The following is an 11,958-nucleotide window of genomic DNA, read 5'->3' on the forward strand; positions in this document are numbered from 1 at the left end:
TCAGAATGGACCATCCTGGATATATTCTATGATGGTTTATCTGAGCTATCAAAGATGTCACTGGACACTTCTGCAGGTGGATCCATTCACCTAAAGAAAACGCCTGCAGAAGCTCAAGAACTCATTGACATGGTTGCTAATAACCAGTTCATGTACACTTCTGAAAGGAATCCTGTGAGTAATGGGACGCCTATGAAGAAGGGAGTTCTTGAGGATGATACTCTGAATGCCATATTGGCTCAGAATAAAATATTGACTCAGCAAGTCAATATGATTTCTCAGAGTCTGCATGGAATGCAAGCTGCATCCAACAGTACTCAAGAGGCATCTTCTGAAGAAGAAGCTTATGATCCTGAGAACCCTGCAATAGCAGAGGTAAATTACTTAGGTGAACCTTATGGAAACACCTATAACTCAACATGGAGAAATCATCCAAATTTCTCATGGAAGGATCAAAAGCCTCAACAAGGCTTTAATAATGGTGGAAGAAACAGGTTTAGCAATAGCAAGCCTTTTCCATCATCAACTCAGCAACAGACAGAGAACTCTGAACAAAATGCTTCTAATTTAGCAAATCTAGTCTCTGATCTATCTAAGGCCACTGTAAGTTTCATGAATGAAACAAGGTCTTCCATTAGAAATCTGGAAGCACAAGTGGGCCAGCTGAGTAAAAGGATCACTGAAATCCCTCCTAGTACTCTCCCAAGCAATACAGAAGAGAACCCAAAAAGAGAGTGCAAGGCCATTGACATAAGCGCCATGGCCGAACCTCTGAGGAGAGGAGAGGACGTGAATCCCAAGGAGGAGGACCTCCTGGGACGTCCAGTGATCAATAAGGAGCTTCCCTCTGAGGAACCAACGGACTCTGAGGCTCATCTAGAGACCATAGAGATTCCATTGAACCTCCTTATGCCCTTCATGAGCTCTGATGAGTATTCCTCTTCTGAAGAGAATGAGGATGTCACTGAAGAGCAAACTGCCAAGTTTCTTGGTGCAATCATGAAGCTGAATGCCAAATTGTTTGGCATTGATGCTTGGGAAGTTGAACCTCCCTTGTTCATCAATGAACTAAGTGATCTGGATCAACTGACATTGCCTCAGAAGAGACAGGATCCTGGAAAGTTCATAATATCCTGTACCATAGGCACCATGATCTTTAAGGCTCTGTGTGACCTTGGTTCAGGAATAAACCTCATGCCCCTCTCTGTAATAGAGAAACTGGGAATCTATGGGGTGCAAGCTGCTAAAATCTCACTGGAGATGGCAGACAGCTCAAGAAAACAGGCTTATGGACAAGTAGAAGATGTATTAGTAAAGGTTGAGGGCCTTTACATACCTACTGATTTCATAGTCCTGGATACTGGAAAGGAAGAGGATGAATCCATCATCCTAGGAAGACCTTTCCTGGCCACAGCAAGAGCTGTGATTGATGTTGACAGAGGTGAAATAGTCCTTCAATGGAATGAGGACTCCCTTGTGTTTACAACTCAAGGATCTCCCTCTGCAACCATGGAGAGGAAGCAAAAAAAGCTTCTCTCCAAGCAGAGTCAACCAGAGCCCCCACAGTCAAACTCTAAGTTTGGTGTTGGGAGGCCACAACCAAACTCTAAGTTTGGTGTTGAACTCCCATATCCAAACTCTAAGTTTGGTGTTGGAGAGTCTCAACAAAGCTCTGCACATCTGTGAGGCTCCATGAGAGCCCACTGTCAAGCTATTGACATTAAAGAAGCGCTTGTTGGGAGGCAACCCAATGTTTATCTAATTCTTATTTTTATTGTTTTTCATGATTTCTTAGGTTCATGATCATGTGGAGTCACAAGATAAATATAAAAATTGAAAACGGAATCAAAAACAGCAGAAGAAAAATCACACCCTGGAGGAGCATCTGCCTAGCGTTCAAACGCCAGAACAGAGCATAGTTCTGGTGCTGAACGCCCAGAATGGGAGCATCCTGGCGCTGAACGCCCAGAACAAGCATGGTTCTGGCATTCAACGCCAGAAATGGCAGCAAATGGGCGTTGAACGCCCAAAATGGGCACCAACCTGGCGCTGAACACCCAGAGTTGTGTGCAAGGGCATTTTGCATGCCTAAATTGGTGCAGGGATGTAAATGCCTTGACACCTCAAGATCTGTGGACCTCACAGGATCACCTCAGGATCTGTGGACCCCACAGGATCCCCACCTACCTCATCATCTCTCTTCCCATTCATGATCATCCCTTCTGTTTTCCATTTACCACTCACATCCATACACCCACTACCTTCAAAATTCAACATCTCTCTACCACCCAATCCCACCCATATGGCCGAATACACACTCCCATCCATCTCCTCCATATCTTCTTCATTCTTTCTTCTTTTGCTCGAGGGCGAGCAACATTCTAAGTTTGGTGTGGTAAAAAGCATAGCTTTTTTGTTTTTTCCATAACCATTGAAGGCACCTAAGGCCAGAGAAGCCTCTAGAAAGAGGAAAGGGAAGACAAAAGCTTCCATCAAGGGTCTATAGCTCAGTGGTAGAACATTTGACTGCAAATCAAGAGATCCCTGAGATACCTCAGGGGATACATTTTCTTCCACACAATTATTGGAAGCAACTAAGGGTGGAACATCAAGAGCACTCCTTCATCCTTCATGAAATCAGAGAAGATCTAAAAGCAATGAGGGAGGAGCAACAAAGACAAGGAAGAGACATAGAAGAGCTCAAGGACATCACTAAGGTAGACTCATTCCTTGTTCTTACTTTCTCTGTTTTTCATTTTCTATGTTATGTGCTTATCTATGTTTGTGTCTTCATTACATGATCATTAGTAGTTAGTAACTTTGTCTTAAAGTTATAAATGTCCTATGAATCCATCACCTCTCTTAAATGAAAAATGTTTTAATTCAAAAGAACAAGAAGTACATGAGTTTCGAATTTATCCTTGAACTTAGTTTAATTATATTGATGTGGTGACAATGCTTCTTGTTTTCTGAATGTATGCTTGAACAGTGCATATGTCTTTTGAAGTTGTTGTTTAAGAATGTTAAATATGTTGGCTCTTGAAAGAATGATGACTAGGAGACATGTTATTTGATAATCTGAAAAATCATAAAAATGATTCTTGAAGCAAGAAAAAGCAGCAAAGAACAAAGCTTGCAGAAAAAAATAGAAAAAAAAATAGGCGAAAAAAAAATAGAAAGAAAAAGAAAAAGCAAGCAGAAAAAGCCAATAACCCTTAAAACTAAAAGGCAAGGGCAAATAAAAAGGATCCCAAGGCTTTGAGCATCAGTGGATAGGAGGGCCTAAAGGAATAAAATCCTGGTCTAAGCGGCTAAACCAAGTTGTCCCTAACCATGTGCTTGTGGCGTGTAGGTGTCAAGTGAAAACTTGAGACTGAGCGGTTAAAGTCAAGGTCCAAAGCAAAAAAAAGAGTGTGCTTAAGAACCCTGGACACCTCTAATTGGGGACTTTAGCAAAGCTGAGTCACAATCTGAAAAGGTTCACCCAATTATGTGTCTGTGGCATTTATGTATCCGGTGGTAATACTGGAAAACAAAGTGCTTAGGGCCACGGCCAAGACTCATAAAATAGCTGTGTTCAAGAATCATCATACTGAACTAGGAGAATCAATAACACTATCTGAACTCTGAGTTCCTATAGATGCCAATCATTCTGAACCTCAATGGATAAAGTGAGATGCCAAAACTATTCAAGAGGCAAAAAGCTATAAGTCCCGCTCATATAATTGAAGCTCTATTTCATTGATAGTTTGGAATTTATAGTATATTCTATTCTTTTTATCCTATTTTGATTTTCAGTTGCTTGGGGACAAGCAACAATTTAAGTTTGGTGTTGTGATGAGCGGATAATTTATACGCTTTTTGACATTGTTTTTAGTATGTTTTTAGTAGGATCTAGTTACTTTTAGGGATGTTTTTAATAGATTTTGTGTTAAATTCACATTTCTGGACTTTACTATGAGTTTGTGTGTTTTTCTGTGATTTCAGGTATTTTCTGGCTGAAATTGAGGGACTTGAGCAAAAATCAGATTCAGAGGTTGAAAAAGGACTGCTGATGCTGTTGGATTCTGACCTCCCTGCACTCAAAGTGGCTTTTCTGGAGCTACAGAACTCCAAATGGCGCGCTTCCAATTGAGTTGGAAAGTAGACATCCAGGGCGTTCCAGCAATATATAATAGTCCATACTTTGGCCAAGAATTGACGACGTAAACTGGCATTCAACGCCAGCTTTCTACCCAAATCTGGCGTCCAGCGCCAGAAAAGGATCCAAAACCAGAGTTGAACGCCCAAACTGGCACAAAAACTGGCGTTCAACTCCACAAATGGCCTCTGCACGTGCAACACTTAAGCTCAGCCCAAACACACACCAAGTGGGCCCCGGAAGTGGATTTATACATCAAATACTTACTCATGTAAACCCTAGTAGCTAGTTTATTATAAATAGGACCTCTTACTATTGTATTAGGCATCTTTGGATTACCTTATGATCCTTTGATCACGTTTTAGGGGGCTGGCCATCTCGGCCATGCCTGGACCTTCTCTTATGTATTTTCATACGGTAGAGTTTCTACACTCCATAGATTAAGGTGTGGAGCTCTGCTGTTCCTCAAAGATTAATGCAAAGTACTACTGTTTTCTATTCAATTCTTCTTATTTCTCTTCTAAGATATCCATTCGCACCCAAGAACGTGATGAAGGTGATGATAATGTGTGACGCTCATCATCCTTCTCCCTTATGAACGCGTGCCTGACAAACACTTCTGTTCTACATGAATTAAGCTAGAACGAATATCTCTTGGATCTCCTAACCAGAATCTTCGTGCCGTAAGCTAGAATGATGGCGGCATTCAAGAGAATCCGGAAGGTCTAAACCTTGTCTGTGGTATTCCGAGTAGGATTCAATGATTGAATGACTGTGACGAGCTCCTAACTCGCGATTGCAGGGCGTTAGTGACAGACGCAAAAGGATAGTAAGAGCCCGTTTGGGAAGTAGCAGAAGCTACTTTTTTTGACTTTTGGATTATGAAAAGTCATAATCTGCGTGTTTGGCACCATCTTAAAAAAAGCTTTTAACTTCCCGAAAAGTTAATTTACAGCTTTTTGAAGAAGTAAAAATATATGACTTCTCGGCTTTTTGATAAGTCATTCTACCACTTTTTTTTTAAATTAATTTCAAAACAAAAAAAAAATCTACTCTGTGAAAACTATTGACTCTTCACCACTATTTTCACTCAAGCTCTGCTAGAAGCATTGGCCTTCCACCATCATTCCACCATCATTCTCATGCAATGTTCCAAACCTCACCATCATTTTCACGTAATGATTCATCTGATGAAAGTATTGATCCTCTACCACCATTTTCATTTTCAGACACTATTGCATCTGAAGAACAACCTACTGCATATATTCCTTCTAAGTATTTTTTTATCATTTTATCACTCTATTTTTTATTATTAAATTTGTATTTAACTGTGGTATGAAATTTTAGTTTTAATTTTATTTTTTTCACATGTGATTTTATAGCTTGCTATTATTTTCATAGTTAATTATAGCAAGTTCTTGATCTCAATAAAGGAGAAGGGAGTTCTAATAGGAGTAAAATAAAAAACAACAACAAAATATACATTGACACATTTTATAGTTATTTTTTATTTTCACCTACCATATCATACACAATATTAGTGATTAGATTAGGTAAAATCAACATTCAATATTGAAAAATATTTGTTATTATCGTTATTTTAATATTCATCCTCTTTTGTAAAAAAAAATTTATTTTTTGAGTTATTTATCCAAACACTACAACTTCAAAATAAGTACTTTTATAACTAAAAATCCAAATACAAAATAACTTATTTATAAGCTACTATTAATAAAAGTCATTATGCTTTAAGCTCTTTTTTCCAAAAGAACTTATTTAAGTTATTTACCCAAACTGGGCCTAAATCCTATTCCAGCATGATCGAGAACCGACAGATGAATAGCCGTGCCGTGACAGGGTGCGTGAGCATATTATTCACTGAGAGGATAAGATGAAGCCATTGGCAAGGGTGATGCCTCCAGACGATTAGCCGTGCCGTGACAGGGCATTGGATCATTTTCCCGTGAGATGACCGAAAGTAGCCGTTGACAGTGGTGATGTATCACATAAAGCCAGCCATGGAAAGGAGTAAGACTGATTGGATGAAGATAGCAGGAAAGCAGAGGTTCAGAGGAACGAAAAGCATCTCCATTCGCTTATCTGAAATTCCTACCAATGTTTACATAAGTATCTCTATCCCTATTTTATTATATAATATTCGAAAACACCATTATCACTTTTATATCTGCCTGACTGAGATTTACAAGGTGACCATAGCTTGCTTCATACCAACAATCTCCGTGGGATTCGACCCTTACTCACGTAAGGTATTACTTGGACGACCCAGTGCACTTGCTGGTTAGTTGTATCGAAGTTGTGACAATCATGAATTAAGATAAGAGCACCAAGCTTTGGAGCCATTACCAGGATTTGTTCGAGCCTGGAGATCACAATTTTGTGCACCAGCATGCTTCCAGAAGATTATTGAAGTGCTCTCAGTATTCATAAAGCGTCTCGGATTCATCCTGAACAATCATGGAAATATCTTTCTTCAGTTTATCAGTAACTTCAGCTGGAAAGAACTTTTCCAAAAATTCTCTTCTGAGTGTATCCCAGTTGGATACAGCTGTTGCTGGTTGAGTGTAGTACCACTCTTTTGCCTTTCCCTCAAGAGAAAACGGGAAAGCTTTCAGCAAAATTGAAGTTTCATCTGCACCATCACACCTGACAGTAGAACAGGCTGCCTGAAAATCTCTCAGGTGCTTGATAGGCTCTTGAGCAGGTAAGCCATGAAACTTGGGCATCAAATTGAGCAGCGCGGTCTTTATTTCAAAATCTATAGCCACCGCTGGATGATGCGCTTGGAACGGTTGCATTGAAAAATCAGGGGCTCCAGCCTCCTGGATAGTAACTCTTCTGGCTGCCGCCATGTTACCTGTACGTAAATCAACCGAATTAGTAGAACGGGAGCTGGTTTCTTCCTCAAATGGTGTTTCAAATCCGCCCTCAGAGAGGGCTAACTGACGCCGAGCTTGCTTTATTCGTGAAATAGTTCTTTCAATCTCAGGATCGAAGACTGGCAAGCTTGGATCAGGAAGTGAACACGTCATCTAACGAAAGAAACAAGCAGCTCATAGTAGCAAAATAAAATAAAATGCAAATAAATAAATTCTAATTAATAACTTTAGCACTCTATTGCAACTCCCCGGCAACGGTGCCAAAAATTGATGCAAGCGGAAATTGGCGAGTTAAGAATGATTATAAATTATGCGTTGCTAGTATAGTTCTCAACCAACCAGAAATCCGCTTATCAATTTAAAAAGGGGTGTCACAGAAATTAAAATTAAAATACTGGGAGTATGAATCCCAGGTCGTCTCCCAACGAGTTGCAGGAAAGTGTGCTATTTTATTAATCAGAAGGTTTTCAAAAAGGGTTGAGTTGAATGACAGAAAATTAAATTAGAGAATGTATATAAATATAAATAAAAGCCTTGACTGGGAGTTGATTAGATGGAAGCCCTATTCTTGTTGCAGTACTCTCAAGATTAATTGACAATTGAGATTTATTGTGTTTAGTTGTCCCTTACTAAATAAGGGAAAGTCAAACAAGTTAGAATGTTGTTCTATCCACAGGTTCCAATCCACTCTTGGGAGGATTGGTGTTAGTGACTAGAGAGCAATCTAACAATAAACCCAATTACAATCTTTCTCTTGAGCATTCCAACTCAAGGATTCCTTTCATCGACTCCCCATTAAGTTAGGGGACTACTCGCTCATTGTAAATGTAAAATTCATAACGTAAGAAAGTTAATTAAAGAAAGACATGATAAATAATGCTCAAAAGATTAAATTAAAATAAAAGTGATACTTGTATTAATAAATGCTAAAATAATCCAATAGTAAAATTAAGTAAATTAAGGAACATGGAAGAGTAAAAGACAAGTGAAGAGAACGAACTAGAATGTCCAAGTCTTGATGAGGCAATAACTCTTCTCAATCTCCCAATGCAAAGATAACAAAAAATAACTAATCCTAAAAAACTATGAATGTGTAGAGAGAAAACCTAGAGGAGGAGTAGAACTAGATCTAAAAACTAAAACTATGTGGAATGAATGTTCTCTCTGGTTTCTGCATGTTCTCTGGCTCTAGTCTGCTTTTCTGGGCCTAAAACTGGGTCAAAGTGGGGACCGAAATCGCCCCCAGTGATTCTGCAGATTATGCAGATCGCGCATGTCACGCGATCGCGTCGCTCATGCGGACGCGTCATTCGGCGTTCTGCTTTGCCACGCGGTTGCGTCATCCATGCGGCCGCGTCACTGCGAATCGCTCTTCTCCGCGCGGTCGCGTCATCCATGCGGCCGCGTCGCTTCTCGCTGGTCATCTCCTCAATTTCTTGTGTTCCTTCCATTTTTGCAAGCTTCCTTCCCAATCTCCAACCCATTCATGCCCTATAAAGCCTGAAACACTTAACACACAGATCACGGCATCAAATGGAATAAAGGGGAAATAAAATACATAATTAAAAGTCTCTAGGAAGCAAGTTTTCAATCATGCAATAACTTTAGGAAGGAAATATAAATGCATGCTTATTTAATGAATAAGTGGGCAAAGATCATGATAAAACCACACCTTTAAACACAATATAAACCATAAAATAGTGGTTTATCATCCGTTCTACCTTAGATTGAATGAGTATCTCTGGGATTCCTTAATCAGAATCTTCGTGGTATAAGTTAGAATCCATGGACGGCCATTCTTGAGATCCGGAAAGTCTAAACCTTGTCTGTGGTATTTCGAGTAGGTTCTGGGAAGGGATGGCTGCGACGAGCTTCAAACTCGCGAGTGCTGGGCGTAGTGACAGACGCAAAAGGATCAATGGATCCTATTCCAGTATGATCGAGAACTGACAGATGATTAGCCATGCAGTGACAGTGCATTGGACCATTTTCACTGAGAGGACAGGATGTAGCCATTGACAATGGTGATGCCTAACATACAGCTTGCCATAGAAAGGAGTATGAATGATTGGATAAAGATAATAGGAAAGCAGAGGTTCAGGAGGAACATGCATCTTCATACGCTTATCTGAAATTCTCACCAATGAATTACATAAGTATCTCTATCTTTAAATTTACGTTTTATTTATCTTTTAATTATTAAATCTCCATAACCATATGAATCTTCCTGACTGGGATTTACAAGGTGACCATAGCTTGCTTCAAGCCGACAATCTCCGTGGGATCGACCCTTACTCACGTAAGGTTTATTACTTGGACGACCCAGTGCACTTGCTGGTTAGTTGTGCGAAGTTGTGACAAAGAACTAAGATTATGAACATGCGTATTGAGTTTTTAGCGCCGTTACCAAGGAATGGAACCGTCACAATTTCTGCACACCAAGTTTTTGGCGCCGTTGCCGGGGATTGTTCGAGTTTGGACAACTGACGGTTCATCTTGTTGCTCAGATTAGGTAATTTTATTTTAATTTTAAGCTTTTTATTTCTTATTTTCGAAAAAATACAAAAAAAAATTCTTCTTTTTCGTTTTTCCCAATTAATTTTCGAAAAATAAAAAAAAAATTTAATAAAATCATAAAGCCAAAAATACTTTGTGTCTCTTGTTTGAGTTTTAAGTTTGGTGTCAATTGCATTTTTTTTTATTTTCTAAAAATTATTTTCGAAAATTTCATGCATTGCATTCTTCATGATCTTCAAGTTGTTCTTGGCCAGTCTTCTTGTTTGATCTTCATATTTTCTTTTTTTTTTATGTCTTTTCTTGTTTTTCATATGCATTCTTGAATTCTTAATGTTTCAACATTAAAAATTTCTAAGTTTAGTGTCTTGCATGTTTTTCTTTTCTTAAAAAATTTTCAAAAATAAGTCTTGATGTTCATCTTGATCTTCAAAGTATTCTTGCATATTTTTCTTGTTATGATTCATAATTTTCATGTTTTGAGTCTTTTTGATGTTTTTCTCTTTCTTCATTAAAAATTCAAAAATCAAAAAAATATCTTTCCTTTTTTCTCTCATAAAATTCGAAAATTTGAGTTGACTTTTTCAAAAATTTTTAAAATCTAGTTGTTTCTTATGAGTCAAATCAAATTTTCAATTTAAAAATTCTATCTTTTTCAAATCTTTTTCAAAAAAATCAAATATTTTTCATTTTTTCTTTCATATTTTTGAAAATTTCAAATTGATTTTCAAAAATCTTTTTCTTATTTTGTTTCATAATTTCAAAATCTTTACTAACAATTAATGTGATTGATTCAGAAAATTTTTAAGTTAGTTACTTGCCTAGTAAGAAAGGTTCAATCTTTAAATTTTAAAATCATATCTTTTTGTTTCTTGTTAGTCAAGTAATCAACTTTAATTTTCAAAATCAAATCTTTTTAAATTTCTTTTCCAAATCTTTTTCAAAATAAGTTTCAATCACATCTTTTCAAAATCAATTTCAAAATCTTTTCTAACTTCTTTTCTAACCTCTTATCTTTTCAAAAATTGATTTTCAAATCTTTTTCAAACTAATCCTATCTTTTTGTTTGATTCTTATCTTTTTTCAAAACTACCTAACTAATTCTATCTCTAATTTTTGAAAATCACCTTCATCTTTTTCAAAATTCCTTTTTAAATTAACTAATTGTTTTAAATTTAATTTAATTTGATTTAATTTCTCCTTTCTTAATTTTTGAATTTTTAATTTTAATTCTAATTTAAAAACAAAAATACTTTTATTTTATTTTATCTAATTTTCGAAAATTCCTCTCCCTCACCTCCTTCTATTTATTTATTTATTTACTAACACTCCTCTTCATCGAAGAATTCGAACCTACTCCTCACCCTTGTGTTTGGATTCTCCTTCTTCTATTCATATCTTCTTCTACTCACATAAAGGAATCTCTATACTATGACATAGAGGATTCCATATTTTCTGTTCTCTTCTTTTTCATATGAGTAGGAACAAGGACAAGAACATTCTTGTTGAAGCTGATCCTGAACCTGAAAGAACTCTAAAGAGGAAGCTAAGGGAAGCTAAAGCACAACTCTCTGGAGAAAATCTGACAGAAATTTTCGAAAAAGAAGGAGACATGGCTGAAAATAATAACAATGCAAGGAAGATGCTTGGTGACTTTACTGCACCTAATTCCAATTTACATGGAAGAAGCATCTCAATCCCTGCCATTGGAGCAAACAATTTTGAGCTGAAACCTCAATTAGTTTCTCTGATGCAACAGAATTGCAAGTTTTATGGACTTCCATCCAAAGATCCTTTTCAGTTCTTAACTGAATTCTTGCAGATATGTGATACTGTTAAGACCAATGGGGTTGATCCCGAGGTCTACAGGCTTATGCTTTTCCCATTTGCTGTAAGAGACAGAGCTAGAATATGGTTGGACTCTCAACCTAAAGACAGCCTGAACTCTTGGGATAAGCTGGTCATGACTTTCTTAGCCAAGTTCTTTCCTCCTCAAAAGCTTAGCAAGCTTAGAGTGGATGTTCAAACCTTCAGACAGAAGGAAGGTGAATCCCTCTATGAAGCTTGGGAGAGATACAAGGAACTGACCAAAAAGTGTCCTTCTGACATGCTTTCAGAATAGACCATCCTGGATATATTCTATGATGGTCTGTCTGAATTATCAAAGATGTAATTGGACCATTCTGCAGGTGGATCCATTCACCTAAAGAAAACGCCTGCAGAAGCTCAAGAACTCATTGACATGGTTGCAAATAACCAATTCATGTACACTTCTGAAAGGAATCCTGTGAGTAATGGGACGCCTCAGAGGAAAGGAGTTCTTGAAATTGATACTCTGAATGCCATATTGGCTCAAAATAAAATATTGACTCAGCAAGTCAATATGATCTCTTAGAGTCAGAATGG

General features: G+C 37.7%; 1 non-coding gene across 1 annotated transcript; it reads right to left on the reverse strand.

Annotated features, from left to right (window-relative positions):
* Positions 1-11,557: 11,557 nt before the first annotated feature.
* On the reverse strand, positions 11,558-11,665 carry LOC112746171 (small nucleolar RNA R71). Its single transcript, XR_003174067.1, has one exon. It is a non-coding gene; the product is annotated as a small nucleolar RNA R71 (small nucleolar RNA).
* Between the last annotated feature and the right edge of the window lie 293 nt (positions 11,666-11,958).

This window comes from Arachis hypogaea, chromosome 14 (assembly GCF_003086295.3).
Source record: "Arachis hypogaea cultivar Tifrunner chromosome 14, arahy.Tifrunner.gnm2.J5K5, whole genome shotgun sequence".
Taxonomy (NCBI): Eukaryota; Viridiplantae; Streptophyta; class Magnoliopsida; order Fabales; family Fabaceae; genus Arachis; species Arachis hypogaea.